Source organism: Canis aureus, chromosome 37 (assembly GCF_053574225.1).
Source record: "Canis aureus isolate CA01 chromosome 37, VMU_Caureus_v.1.0, whole genome shotgun sequence".
Lineage (NCBI taxonomy): Eukaryota > Metazoa > Chordata > Mammalia > Carnivora > Canidae > Canis > Canis aureus.
The window spans coordinates 25,113,265-25,126,851 of NC_135647.1; the positions used below are offsets into that span (position 1 = coordinate 25,113,265).

Genomic DNA, 13,587 nt, shown 5'->3' on the forward strand with positions numbered 1-13,587 from the left:
CTTTGCTGCTGCTGGCCAGCCTCAGCATTCTCTTTCTGTGGAGGTGGGGGGTCCCCCAATGTACGCCTCTTACAGGGAGGCAGGGCTCTGCTTCCATCTATGTTTAAAACTCTGACTGGGCCAGTCATGACCTCTTCTTATCCCTCGTGTATCAAATGTGGGCCAGACGTGGTCACCTGGGTCATTTATGTAGGACTCTAATATGGAAGGAGAGATTGGAAAACACCGAGCCATTTGGAGACTTCCCATGCGATGGGGTCATGATGGGACTGGTTCTCTGGAAGGGACTTGGCTGTGTCTGCAGCCACCAGATGACCCTGCTTCCTGCCTATTTTGTAAGTCTTGTTCTTAGCCTTTCTGATGATTTGATAGCTAGCTTCAAGTAAATTCTTTTCTTTTCTTTTTTTTTTTTTTTTTTTTGTCTACATGAGCCGGAGTTCATTTTATTAGTAACTTTTGAAGACCCTGATGAGTACACAGGGATCCAGTAGTCTCCACTCTTCTCCATTTCTCACTTTTCCATTAAAATAACTTGGTGAAGAGTTGTTTATTGTTAGTTATAAAGATCTGGAAAATTCATGTTCAGTATGTGTAGGGATCACGCTTCTGCGTGTGGAAGGGCAGATCAGATCTGCTCTGGGTCGCTGTGCCTGTGCTGCTGCTTCGGCCACAGAACCAGAGGCTGCTTCTTGTCCACACGAGTTGTCGGGTGCTTGTCGTTGGGCCATTCTCTGTCTGAAGCACCCGCATCTTTTGGCCAAGTTCCCTCTGCCCTGTGCACAGGGGTGTGCGGCCCAAGTCAGCCAGGGCTTCTGCTCTGACCCCGCAGGTGGGACCGTGTTCCACCTCAGTCCCAGTAACTCCTTTTGTACCTGCATTCAGTTCTGTAAAAGAAGAGCCTTCCCTGTCACTTGCACATTCTATTATCAGACAATGAAAATGTCATAGCTAAGCTCCTTTTTCCTTCCAGCCTAGTTGCTAGAATTATCACAGCCACATTTGTCATTCAAATGTGGCCATCTTTCTGCCCCGGATCTTAGAAGTCTTGATTCTTCTGCCTCTCTATGTGACCTGTTTCTTCTTCTTCTCTGTTGTGTAATTCCTAATTCCTGCGTGAGATGCAGCATAAAGCACAACAGGTGTACCTGTCCATGGGTGGCCATGCGCGTGTGGCAGTGGCAGCGCCCATCCACACAGATGTCACAGCTCCTGGCGCCACCTGGAACCTGCTAGACTCCGCCGCGGCTCCCACGGCTGCTTCTGAGCTTCCGAGTAGAACTATGATCTCTTATAGTATCCCCATTTAGGGCTCAAAACGGACATATCTTTCTTTTTTAAAAAATATATATTTTATTCATTTATTGTAGAGAGAGAGAGCCGGGGGAGGAGCAGAGGCAGAGGGAGAAGCAGACTCCTCCGAGTGCAGAGCCCAACATGAGGCTTGATCCCGCGACCCTGAGACCATGACTGGAGCCGAAATCCAGAGTCGGTGGCTTAACCGACTGAGCCACCCAGATGCCCGAGAAGCGTCCTTCTTAAATAAGTGCCCAGGATGCCTCCTACCTCCTGACTCCACCTCTCGATTTACATGGTTTCCAGCGCTGAGGAGGCCTGAAAAGACAAATTTCTGAACAGAGTGTGAATCTGTGCGATAATTCATTCCGAATTTTTGATTCAAGTTAACGGTTTTTGTATTAAATGTATACCATGTACCAGACACTGAGAAAAGAGTCTTCCGTTTTTGCATATTTGGATAAAAGAAAAGACTGGCTAATACTGGAGACAGAGACAGGAAGGGGAAGTCAATGGATTTGAAATTTAAATGACTGGCTTGACCATTTAAAGTCACGCAATTATGCAACAGTCTCTGTGGGTCTTTTCCCTTTACAGACTAGTGAGAATCCAAAATCTGTGAAGATTCTGCTCCTTTGGGTTTTTTAAATGGACTGAATCAGAGGGTAACAGACATTTCTTTGCACCGCTGACCTCCTGCTGGACCAACATTGCTCTGTGGTTGCCAAAGACACCCTGTTCCTGCCCAGCATTGTGGGCATGTTCCCTGGCTTTTTTGGAGAGACCCAAACCTGGGAGGTACCCCTCCCACCTCCTCATCTCCCCCATTCCTCCTGGCTTTTCCCCTACCCACAGCCCGGCCAATTCTTCTGATATGCCCAGTACCTTGAGCTTTGATAAAGCCAAGAGCATAACACGGCCACTACTTGGTGACCTTAGACAAACCCCTTGGTTTTCCAGGCTCCACTTCCACATTTATCAAATTAGGGGATGATCTAAGCAACGTCTCAGATTTCTCAGGTCCCCTTACATGCCATATGACAGAGATTTCCATTTTAGACTGATCTGGGGTGGCGGTTGCAAGGCCTTGGAATCCATTACAACTCCATCAGGTGGCACAGGGTATCTGCTCGGGCCTGAAGTTGTTGGGCTTCAACAGGTAAATACTTGACTCTTGGGCGGCAGCTCAAGCGTGTTTTCACTCGTCTTATAGCCTGAAAACTCCCCAAGCTTCACACCCACCAGAGACAGTGCTTGCCTTGCTTGAATCTGATTCCTGGGAGCCCCAGTGCAGAGAGGTTTGCTTACTTCTCTGTCCTGGAATTTGCCTCTACGAGAGAGCTGAGGGCAGGGATGTTTGGGTTTGTTTGCTAAAATGGTAAATCTACAAATACCTGTGAAATGCATGAACAGCGAACCCAGATAAATTCCTTTCAAGACATTTCCAAAGGATTTAGAGCTGAGAATTTGTTAATATGGAACGTTTTTAAAGGGAAAGGTGAACAATTCCCATCGTGTTAATCCTTACGGGGACTTCTCACGGCCACCATCCTTTCTACAGCTGCCTCTCTTCTGAGTGTCATCCACACTTTCCAGCCTGGCCTGGTCTGTGGATTTCCACACGGAGCAACCCCATGCTGCTGTCCTTGTCTCTTTGCACCAGGGAGGAGAACCTCAGTCTATTTCTATGAATAGAGTGCAGAGGAAAAAAAGTAAACACAGGAATTTTAGTTATGGCTGCGTTTTAAAAGTAACAAACACACTGCTCTGGAGAGGATGGCAAAAAAAAAAAAAAAAGGAGGTGATTAAACAATGATCAATGTTTGCTTCTTGTGAAGATAAAAAAGGAGCAAGTGATGAGAAAAAAAATCCTCAAAAAATATTGCCCTTTTTTAGCCAATACAATGGAGGATAGGACATAAGATCAGCCTAATCTTTGGGGCCAGTCTGAAGATAAACCCTATAGAGAGATAATATAGAAAGTCTTGTGGCAGGGGCAGGGGGAGGGAGGTTGTCAAAACAGGTATTAAAAATGAAGGAGTGCACCCTGGGCAGTCTGTTCAAGTTGTCTGTTTCCGTGTTGATATTACCTGGTGATTCGCCCAGGGAAATCCCAGTTTATGCCCAATGTCCCAGTGCACTCTTAACAGCACCCCATTCATTCTTAAGAGTGTGCCAGTTTGAATGAAAAATTATGTGGTTGTCTTCTCTATTATTCTAGCTTACAGAATTTTTTTGCTTTTTTAAAAAAATTTTTTTCAATACTCCCATCCAATTTTGCATGCATCTGCTAAGTTGATCTTCCTCAAGCAACCCCTTTACCACATTACTCAGCTGCTTTATAGTTGCCTCCAGGGTAAGGTCTCAATGCTTAGATGGGCTTTTGAGCTCTCAACTCAGTCATTACTCAAATATTTACTGAGTGCCTACTGTTTGCACGATTCTGTGCTTGCTACAGGTCTGTGCATCCCATCCTGCCATCCCCCTTAGAAGAGCCCATGGCTCCCTCCACTTCTCCTGCTTTTTCCAGTTCTACTCAACCTTCAAGGCTGAGCTCAGGTGACATTTCACTCTGTGCTGCCCTTGTTCCCTCTGTCTGCCATCCCTCTAAATCTCATGCAAGATCTGCTGTTATGACATTGCGTCTTTTAACCTAGGGTGCTGTTAAGCAAATACCCCCAAAGTAGTGGATTAGGTATAATGAATTTTTTTTCTTTCTGAGAATCACTGTCCAGAGGTGAGGCTGTAAGGTTGGCAGAGTGGCTCTGCCATTCTCCACATGTGACTTTTGAGATGGCTGCACTCTTTGCCATTCCTAACCCACAAGAAGAGGATAGATGAACCAAGGCTTCATCTTCATTGGGATTGGTCCCAGTTTTACACTTGATTCCTGCTCCTAACCTATTGTCCTTAGCTTAGTCATGTTTGTATACTTATCTGCAAAGGAAGCTGATAAATATATATAATATATATAATATATACAAAATATATATTAAATACATATAAATATATTATACCTTATATATTAATATGCTTTATATAAATATAACTTAATATACAAATAAATATATAGATATTAATATATTTATTATATTAATAATATTAATATTTAATATATTTAATATATAAATAAATATATTATATATATATACATAAAATATATATCTATATTTTACCTAAGAGCCATATACTTAGCTGAAATTCTGGGATTCTTTAGCTGAGAGGAAGAAGGGAGTGCCGGGGGTGATGATCAGTTACTTATACAATATTCATTTAAAATTTGTCTCTTCGTTGCACAGCTGAAGTTAATAAAATATTATATGTTAATTATACCTCAGTAGGAAAAGAGAAAAAACAAAATACAATTTATCTTTCTGGCTAGAGTTTAAGATTCTCAACCATAGAAAATGTTCTCCTTTTCATAGAAGCAGAGCTTGTACAAAGTACCACATAGATTGTGCTAAAAAAAAAAAAAAATTCTATTGATCAATACTGCTATTCATTTGTTTGTATATCGTATTTGTGAAAAAGCAGACATTTAATTATTCTTTAAATTTAACTAGAGATTGCCTTGTCTTAATGCTTATAGTTACTCAGGGCAGTCACTGGATCTGCTGTGGCACATGTGTTAAAATTTTTATATCGTCTTTGGGTCACTTTTGGTTTTCTTCTTGCTTGAAGGTGATAGGCTCAGTCCCTGCTCTGAGAGAGTGAGAATGGCATATGGGTTTTTCTTCAACACTTTTCCTGACTTCATCTTTTTTTATCCAGTCTGGCCATTATTTTCCAGGTTCAAGATACAGCCTTTAAATACTCTGTACAGAAAGGAGGATTGTGAGAGGAATCAACATGCTTTTTATATTCTTTAAAAAGCTAAAAGGTCCGAGAGGAGATGGGTGACAATATTAGGTTTTAAGTGTGGGTGATATATATACCTGATACGATTAAAACATGGGAGCATGAATCTTTGGCACACAAGGAATCTGATGTTTCTAGGCTAGATGCAAGCTTTACTTCAGTGGAACATTCTAGACTGACCTCGGAAAAATGCCGATATAATATACAAATATATATATTTGTGCTGTGTGCTTGGATCTAAGGCAAAGAATTGAGGTTAAGATCTGGTTGGGGCATTCAGTGCACTTGAAAACAGAGGATTAGTACTAGATATTTTCTTGACTCCAGCAGGAGGTACTTGTGGGCAGTTTCAGGCACTAAGTTCAGCTTTAGCTTTGGAGGCTAGCTGATTGGAGATCAACTTTGGGGTTGAATCCAAGGGAAGGATGGCTCTTCCCAGATACCCTTTGGACCTAGAAGATACCTAGATTTTCACCTTCTAAGGGGTGATCCCTGCTGACCTACCGGAACAGTCTTAGGCCGTGCCCATGGAGCCCTAGAGCTCCCGGCGTCCAGGAACACTTGCTGTCAAGATCGATGACGACTTAAGGTGATCTGGTGTGTTCACCTTTTCACTGTGGGTAGGTAGGTCTACGTGTGAGTTTGGGGATGTGTGCAGCTCCTGCTCAGTTCAGAAGTGGGTCATGAGCTCCGTGTGCCAACATTTCTTTGGATTCTTCCTTTGGATTCCATTTCTTTGGATTCTGCGTCCTCAGCAGCCAAAGTAGGCTTTTCTGATTCTTGTTCTAAAATGGTAACTGATGTTTTTAAAATGCCATTGTTTCCCACTAAAATCTCTGTGAAGATTATTGGACTTTGTGACTGTTATTTACTTGAAACTATTAATTAAATCAAAATATCCCTTATGAAAACCCTTGCGTTTTCCCTTCTATAGATTGTTTATCCAGATTAGGATCTCTAGCTATTTAGTGTCAGGATATGAAATTTATAAATATAACTTTTGAACAAAAGAACTAACCCAGAGAAAAAAGAAAAATGTGATACATGGCAAAGTTTGATTATATTAAAAAATTGCCCCTTTTAGCCTAAATGTTCAGATCCATGTTAATGAAGAATCCCAGGATACTACATGATTGACTGTTTCCCTAGCTCTAGTCGGAGTTCCTTGAAGCCTGGGACTCCATGTCATTTATCCCTCAATTCCCAGGGCTCACCCCAGGGGTTGGTCCAGCCCTGGTAGTCAGTGTTTATATCCGAAAACAGATTGGGGCTTCCCTTGCTTAGACTTACAGATAGTAGATTTTTTTTTCTCATTCTTAGTAGTATACATATTAATTTATTAATATTATTTATATTTTCTTAAACAGTTACACACCTCATCATTTACATAATCATTCAATGATTATGATTTGTTGTAAGAGCAGGTTGACTTTTCTTTTATTTCCAGAGTCTTATGAGATTTCAGTGGGTCAGTGGTTCTCATGTGTGAGAATAGGGCATGATTCCTCATCTGTTTCTGATTCTTGTGGGTCTTAGAAGGCCAGGCGGGGTCCCATCTGTAAAAATGGAAACTCTTGTGAAAATGCCTCAAGGGCTCACTTTTAAGGTGTCTCCGGGAGGTCTCAGCTATTGACGACCCAATCAAAATCACCCAGTCTTATTGGACATCTGTTTGTCCTCAGAAGGGCTTATTCTGATTCTCCCGACTTCAGTCACTGAGAAAGTATTGGGTTCTAATGTGAGACAGGAAAAGCATTAAACAAAGAGAAAGATCCTTCATTTTCAGTAGCGGCCTTTGCACTACATTCACTCGTTGCCTTATGTTCTGTGCTCTCTGTTTGTCTGTATTACAGGTGCTCTTGGGCAATTCTTAGCTCATCAGCATTAAAAAATGTTTAATAAAAGGCTTAAAAATAAAACTTTTCACCCCTGGCTTAAAAGTAGTACATATTTACTGTTATACAGCACTAAAAAAAAACCATAAAGAACAAAGTAGCAAGTAATTAATCTCACCACTTAGGGATAATTAATCTTATATTTGTGTATTTCCATTCAAATTTTTCATAGATAGATAGATAGATAGATAGATAGATAGATAGATAGATAGATAAAAGCTGTCTTTGAATCTCCAAAATCAAGCAAAACCTTTCCATATATATATAAAACTTTGTGTTGGGATGCCTGGGTTGCACAGTGGTTGAGGGTCTGCCTTTGGCTCAGGTCATGATCCCAGGGTCCTGGGATTGAGTCCCACATCAATCCCCCGCAGGGAGCCTGCTTCTCCTTCTACCTGCGTCTCTGTCTCTCTCTCTGTGTAACTCATGAATAAATACATCTTTCTAAAAATAAAAAAAAGTGATAACACATTTGGCTGGTTCTTCTAACAGGTCGATGAGTGTGGCCTTTTATAACATGAAGATTTCAAGCTGAGCCAACCTGCCGTTAGATAACTCATGGGACAGAGATAACTCTTCCCCAATATCCATTCTGCCATTTTTCCTTTTGGAAACTCTCAGTTTGGCTATTGAATATATGGTCATCTATCTACAGATTACGTTTTCTTGTTTACCTTGAAGCAAGTTGTGGCCAAGTGGTAAAGTCTGATCCAATGAAATGTGAGTAGAAGTGGTGCCACATTAGATGTCCTTTCTGTTTCTTTTCTGCTGGTTGGAAAACAGTGATGACTGGAACAAACTTGAAAGCCAGGGCTGTGGGTAGCTTCTCATATTGCATTATTCATCACTGGATCATTACCTAAGAGAAATAAACTATCTTATTTGGTGAATCTTTGTTACAACAGTTTAGTCTGTATCTAGCTAATATCCTACAATAGCCACTAATTTGGCTTAAATATATGCCCACTAGGAGTAGACGGTGTGTAAGAATCCCCATGTGGCTTTTGAAGCACTATTTTTCACAAGGGGTCATTAACCCGATTCTAGACAAGGGCATTTCTAAAGGCTGAGGGACTAGGAAGAGAAGGCAGTTGTTCAGGTCCAAATTATCAAAAGAAAAGCTGTCTTTGAATCTCCAAAATCAAGCAAAACCTTTCCATTATGCTTTATTATTTGAGTGAATTGCAGGGACAGGTGGGGCCTTATTTAGCCCTCTTTCATTTCCTCATCTGTTGAAAGAGATGCAACAAAGTCATACTGCTGGGCAAGCAGAGGAGAATTGTCCATGGATTAGGAAACCAGCTGTACAACTGGTCTACAAAGGTTTATGCTTTCTTTCTTCTTTCTTTCTTTCTTTCTTTCTTTCTTTCTTTCTTTCTTTCTTCTTTCTTTCTTCTTTTTCTTCTTTCTCTTTCTTTCTTTCTTTCTTTCTTTCTTTCTTTCTTTCTTTCTTTCTTCCTTTTTCTTTTTTTTACTTCATTGTTGTTTTATGACTTCATTTACAAATTCAGGGATTCTGGTATTTAGAAGAACAAACTGATAGGTGGTATCAACAGTGTTTCTGTTAAACAGGATCGTGGGAAAACCAACTAGGTTTGAGGAAGATGTTTGGGACAGTAGCATTGACCTTTCTCTTTGCTCCTCACTCAGCCTCAAGGCCCCTCAGACACAGTTGTTTTCCCCTCCTGATTTTCCCCTCCTGCCTTCTTTCCGGCTCGGGCATCGCCTCCCACTCTGTGAGTGCCAGAGCCTCGGGTTGGGAAGGAGTGGCGGCACAACTGCTCCATAAGAGATAGGCCAAATTCCAAGGTGGGTGGGGATGATTATTTCCTACTCTTACAGTTCTAATGATATTAATAATTGATAATTGTAATAATTTATTAAATTGTTACCATTATCTACAATCAATATTTGTTAGAAAAGGGAAAGGTTTCTTTTGTTTGCAGAAAATGATAAAATTGCTTAAAATTGTCTTTTGGAAAAAGTTAAGATATTTCTATCTTATTGACAATTATTCCACTCAAATTTCCTCATTCTGCTTACCAGGGATGGAATGAAATTCTAACTATATATAAATTCTGTTTATTTTCTGTATATTACAAACTTTGTAAAATACAGCAAGATAAGGTATACAAGGAGGAAAAAGAATTGAGCAAACACAGAATTGCAAGTCAGAAGACAGGGATCAGGTCCTTCTGTGTGTAACCATGGCAAGTTCAAATACAAAATGCATATAATGCCATTCTCATGGCTTGTTAAAATATCAAACCTAATAACATATCAATAATGAAATTAACTGTCAATGCTATGTGGCATTAATTACTCCTATTGTGCAGGGCTTGGTCTTTGCCTCTCTTGCTGCACCATGTTTCTATAGGAGAGTGGTTTTTAAGAGTGAAGAGAAGAGAAGCTCTTATAATCAGAAAAGACATTATTTTTGTTTGTTTTGTTTTTGTTTCACTGCTTTGCTCTCTTTTAGCTACAAGGTTTGATCTCTTTTGCAATTAACATTAAAAGAGATTTTTACATTTCTCCAAAGTGGACTATTTTGTAAAAAGATTAAAAGCGCTGCTGTAAAACAGTTCCTTGTATGGCTTTAGCATCTGTGAAGCACCGCCTCCCCCCCAAAAAAAATTGTTTGTGAAAATATGGATGGAAGTTGTTCTGGAACGTGGGTCTCCAACCCTGGATTCTCAAAGGATTCCTGACCCTCAAAAGATTAAGGATCATTCATTTTCAAGTTTCAACTGAGGGCTCTAACAGTGATCCAAGTTCACACACTGCTGTATCAACAGGCCTTAGCTTGTTGATTGGATTTCTTGCTATAAATGAGAATCAGTATTACATGCTACAAATCATTCGGATGAGGGACTGCATAGTCACAGGCTCTTTTATCAAATGTGACAAGACTCTGACTTCTGAACGCCTGACCTCCAGATGTCCCTTCTACAAATAGCAGTCAGACTCAGGAAACTTTTCTATTATTCTCTTGGGATTTCCTTCACTTTCTCTTCCTCTCTTATTACTACAGGTGCTGCATGTATTTCTAGACCCCTTCTTCTCTTGGTCCTCTGCCTTGGACTCAGCATCCTGGTTGGTCCCAGTGCCAGTCAGAGACTGGATCATGATCCAGGCTAAGAAGTCTGGGACAGGGTAGAGTGTACTTGTCTCTAAACCAGTGTGTCTGTTGAACAGAAGTAGCATCCTCCACGTCCTTCCTCAAGAAGAGGTCACAGGACCCAAATCAGCTGATCCAGTGTTGTTCCTTCATGATCTCGGCAGGCTCTGGGTGAAGCAATTTGTGTTTCTGTGAAATGCTGAAGACCCAGAGACTCTATGAGCAGAGTGGTTCCTTCAAAATTAAAGTATTTGTTCTTTCTCATAGGTGTATAAAATAATGACTCAAAAACATTATGTTTGGACTTGAAAGACATACTTATTTTAAAGCTGAACTTCCTACATGGCTGCACCCACAACATCTTTTAGTGTTAACTCCGTTCAGAGTTTCAGAGAGCCAAAACATACAGTAGGGCATATTAGAAAGAACCTTGATTTGAAGGTCCCACCTTCCTCCTTATAAGGCTCCTCATGCTCTCAGTTGGTATGAGGATGGATTCAATCTAGATTCCTACATGGCTAAAGCCTGGGACTATCAACACTTCATGTTATTGATTTGGTTGGGGCGGGGTGGGGGATCCAGGAAAGGAGATGTCTTTCTATGGGAAAAAATGTTCCCCCCTTCCCCTGCCCCTCTGGAAGGGGAATGATGGTTCATTCAGACTGGGGTATAAAGAAGGAGTCTCTTGGGGAGATGGGGGCAAACCTGAGTATGGGAAGGCTAGGTTAGGAGTCCAGGAAGGAATTCCTTCTTCATGAAAGTTGGATATCTTGTGAGACACAGAGACATCCAAGTTCACTAGAAATGTACCACTTTCTCACCTATAATATAATTCTTTTTTGAAATTGTCTTATTTTAGGGTTAGAAACATTTGCATACACAATTTGAGGGAGACTCTTAAAGGAGGGGCTTTATTCTAACTCATCTCTTCCAGCAGATGAGGAAACATCTAATATTTGAGAAATTACACTCTAAAATTCTAAACCATGACAGGTGGGTTACTGGAGGCCCACCAGTGAAGGGGACACTTGGGAAATGTCTCTTAATGTTAAGGCACTCTCCTGAGAGACGGATCCAAGAAATCACAGAACTGTCACTTCTAACAGCTCAGAGTAGTGATTTTTGCTTCCACAGAGAGGGAGGGATGCATTTGGATTATGTTTGGAAATTCTTTCCTGAATACAATATGCTTTTATCCTTAGAAAACTCCCCTTGTTTTCTGTAGCTGAGATGGCCCACGAGATGTCTGGCCAGCAAGGATATTGCTCTAGAGACAAGGAAGGGCATCCAGTAAACACTTTATTGCATATTTGACACATGGTCTCTAACCCACAATGGAGGAGAAACAAGAACAACAATTGCAACAAGGATGAAAACAGCAGCTTTCAGCAAGAGTCCACATGCTGGACAAAGAAAGGACGGCCACATCTGGAGAAGCCCTAGGGGCAGGAATGAAGGAGGCAGGGATGGACTGTTATCAAAGCTGGGGGCAAAGAAAGGAGAAAAAGAAAGAAAAGTGTTAGGAATTTTGTTCTCAAGAGGGGATGTCCTGAGCTTATATGGTTCCTTTCCCATTACTGTGAGGTCTGTGTCAAAATTTTGGTGAATTTGGGCTAAAGTGCGAGGCTGCTTCACTTTATTCTGAGACAGAGAAGACTATCTGGAAAGTAGATCCTTGATGTCCAAAGACAGAGGGGAATGGCCTTCCATCGTCAGAATGTAGGGAGAGTAAACGGTTGAGGGTTATGGGAAGAAAAGCAGCAGACTTGTTCATTAAATAATGGAGTAGAAGTAACTTTTTGTTTATTTTTAAAGATTGATTGATTGATTTATAAGAAACAGAGAGAGAGAGGCAGAGACACAGATGGAGGGAGAAGCAGGCTCCTTGCGGGGAGCCTGATGTGGGACTCGATCCCAGGACCTCAGGATCACGCCCTGAGCCGAAGGCAGACGGTCAATCACTGAGCCATTCACGTGTCCGAGAAGTAACTCTTTAAAACAAAAAACAGCTTAAATATTAAAGTTTATCAGAGATTTGCTTGGGCTTGCCTTCCTTCCTTGCTACCCTTTTTTTTTTTTCTTTTTTTACAGGGAAACAAGTTTTAATAAAATTCAACACCCATTCATGACAAAATACTAGAAAACTACAAATAGAGATACCATTCCTTAATTGGATAAAGAGTGTATTTTGAAATAATCCAGGTCAATACAGTTCTTGAAGGGATAACATTGAAATCTTTCCTTCAGGGACCGAGACCGAGATAAAGCCGAGACCACCGCTCCTGCTAGTCAGCTTTTTGCTGAAGGACTATCAAATACGATACAGCAAAATGAAAATTTAAGAAGCATACAAATGATGCAACAGCTAAACTTGCTATTATTCTCAGATGATGTGAATTTGTATAAGAATATCTTGCTACCCTTTCTTCAGGCAATTTCAGGTGTTTCTGTCATTTTAGTCATTATCAATTCTCCAATAACTGCAAAATTTATATCTTTATGTTTTGAGTTCCAAGTCCGCTTGGAGATTGCATTGACATATTAATCTGAACATGTCTAAAACTGAATTCATGAACTTTCCCACAACTTGCACTTCCTACAATGTTAGAATTCTCTTTCTCAGTAAATGGCATCACCAGCTTCCCAGGTCCTTGTGTTAGAAACTTCGAATCATTTCTGACACCTTCTTCTCCTGAACCTCCACTGCCAACCAGTTCTCAGGTTCTACCATTTCTAACTTCAAACAGTTAGAGAATCTTAAATTCTCCCATTGTTTCCTTTACAGCCATCATCACAGACAAGCCACCATCATCTCTCATTTGGAATGTTTACTATTATTATGACCAGACACTTGCCCTTAAGATAAAGTTTAAAATCTTTCCTGTGGCCTCAGCGTCTCTCTTTGATCTTATCTGTGTCCCATCATTGCCGTTCTCTTCTTTCTGTGTGTTCTAAGGGTCCAATGATCCTGGACTTCCTTCAGTTCTCTGAACTTGAGCATATATTTAGGTAACTCGATGTTAGCTTCAACACGAGAGGCTTAAGCTTGAAAAATGTGGAGGAAATGGAAGGTTCCTCTTCTTCGGAGTTGGTTGCCAGAAAGATCTTTTGAATCTTTTCCCTTAGAAGATTCCGATAGAATCTTCTCCCCTTTGTACACTTAACATAGACCTTTATCTATCTAACGTGATTCAAAGGCGTGCTTGACTTCCAGGATAGAGGAGTGTGGGTGCATCAGATAACTTTTCAAAGGGTCTTTCTGACCTATGATGATTCTCACTGTGTATTTAGAATTTTTTTTAAAACATTTGATATCATGTTCTTAATTCACTAGATTATGTCACCTTCCAGCTAACTCTTAAGACCTGGTCATCCCATTGTTTTCTTAGCACACTTGTAAGGATGACAAAAACATGGCTTTTA

The 13,587-nt window shown here is 40.7% G+C and overlaps 2 long non-coding RNA genes across 2 annotated transcripts; both read right to left on the reverse strand.

The window, feature by feature from the left end:
- Positions 1–1,371: 1,371 nt before the first annotated feature.
- Positions 1,372–5,349, reverse strand: LOC144306600 (uncharacterized). The gene is made up of 3 exons (XR_013373684.1): positions 5,332–5,349; positions 4,470–4,592; positions 1,372–2,978 (listed from the first exon to the last, which is right to left on the reverse strand). It is a non-coding gene; the product is annotated as an uncharacterized LOC144306600 (long non-coding RNA).
- A 20-nt stretch (positions 5,350–5,369) lies between these two features.
- Positions 5,370–13,291, reverse strand: LOC144306601 (uncharacterized). Its single transcript, XR_013373685.1, has 5 exons — positions 13,020–13,291; positions 7,721–7,905; positions 6,527–6,707; positions 5,656–5,936; positions 5,370–5,388 (listed from the first exon to the last, which is right to left on the reverse strand). It is a non-coding gene; the product is annotated as an uncharacterized LOC144306601 (long non-coding RNA).
- Between the last annotated feature and the right edge of the window lie 296 nt (positions 13,292–13,587).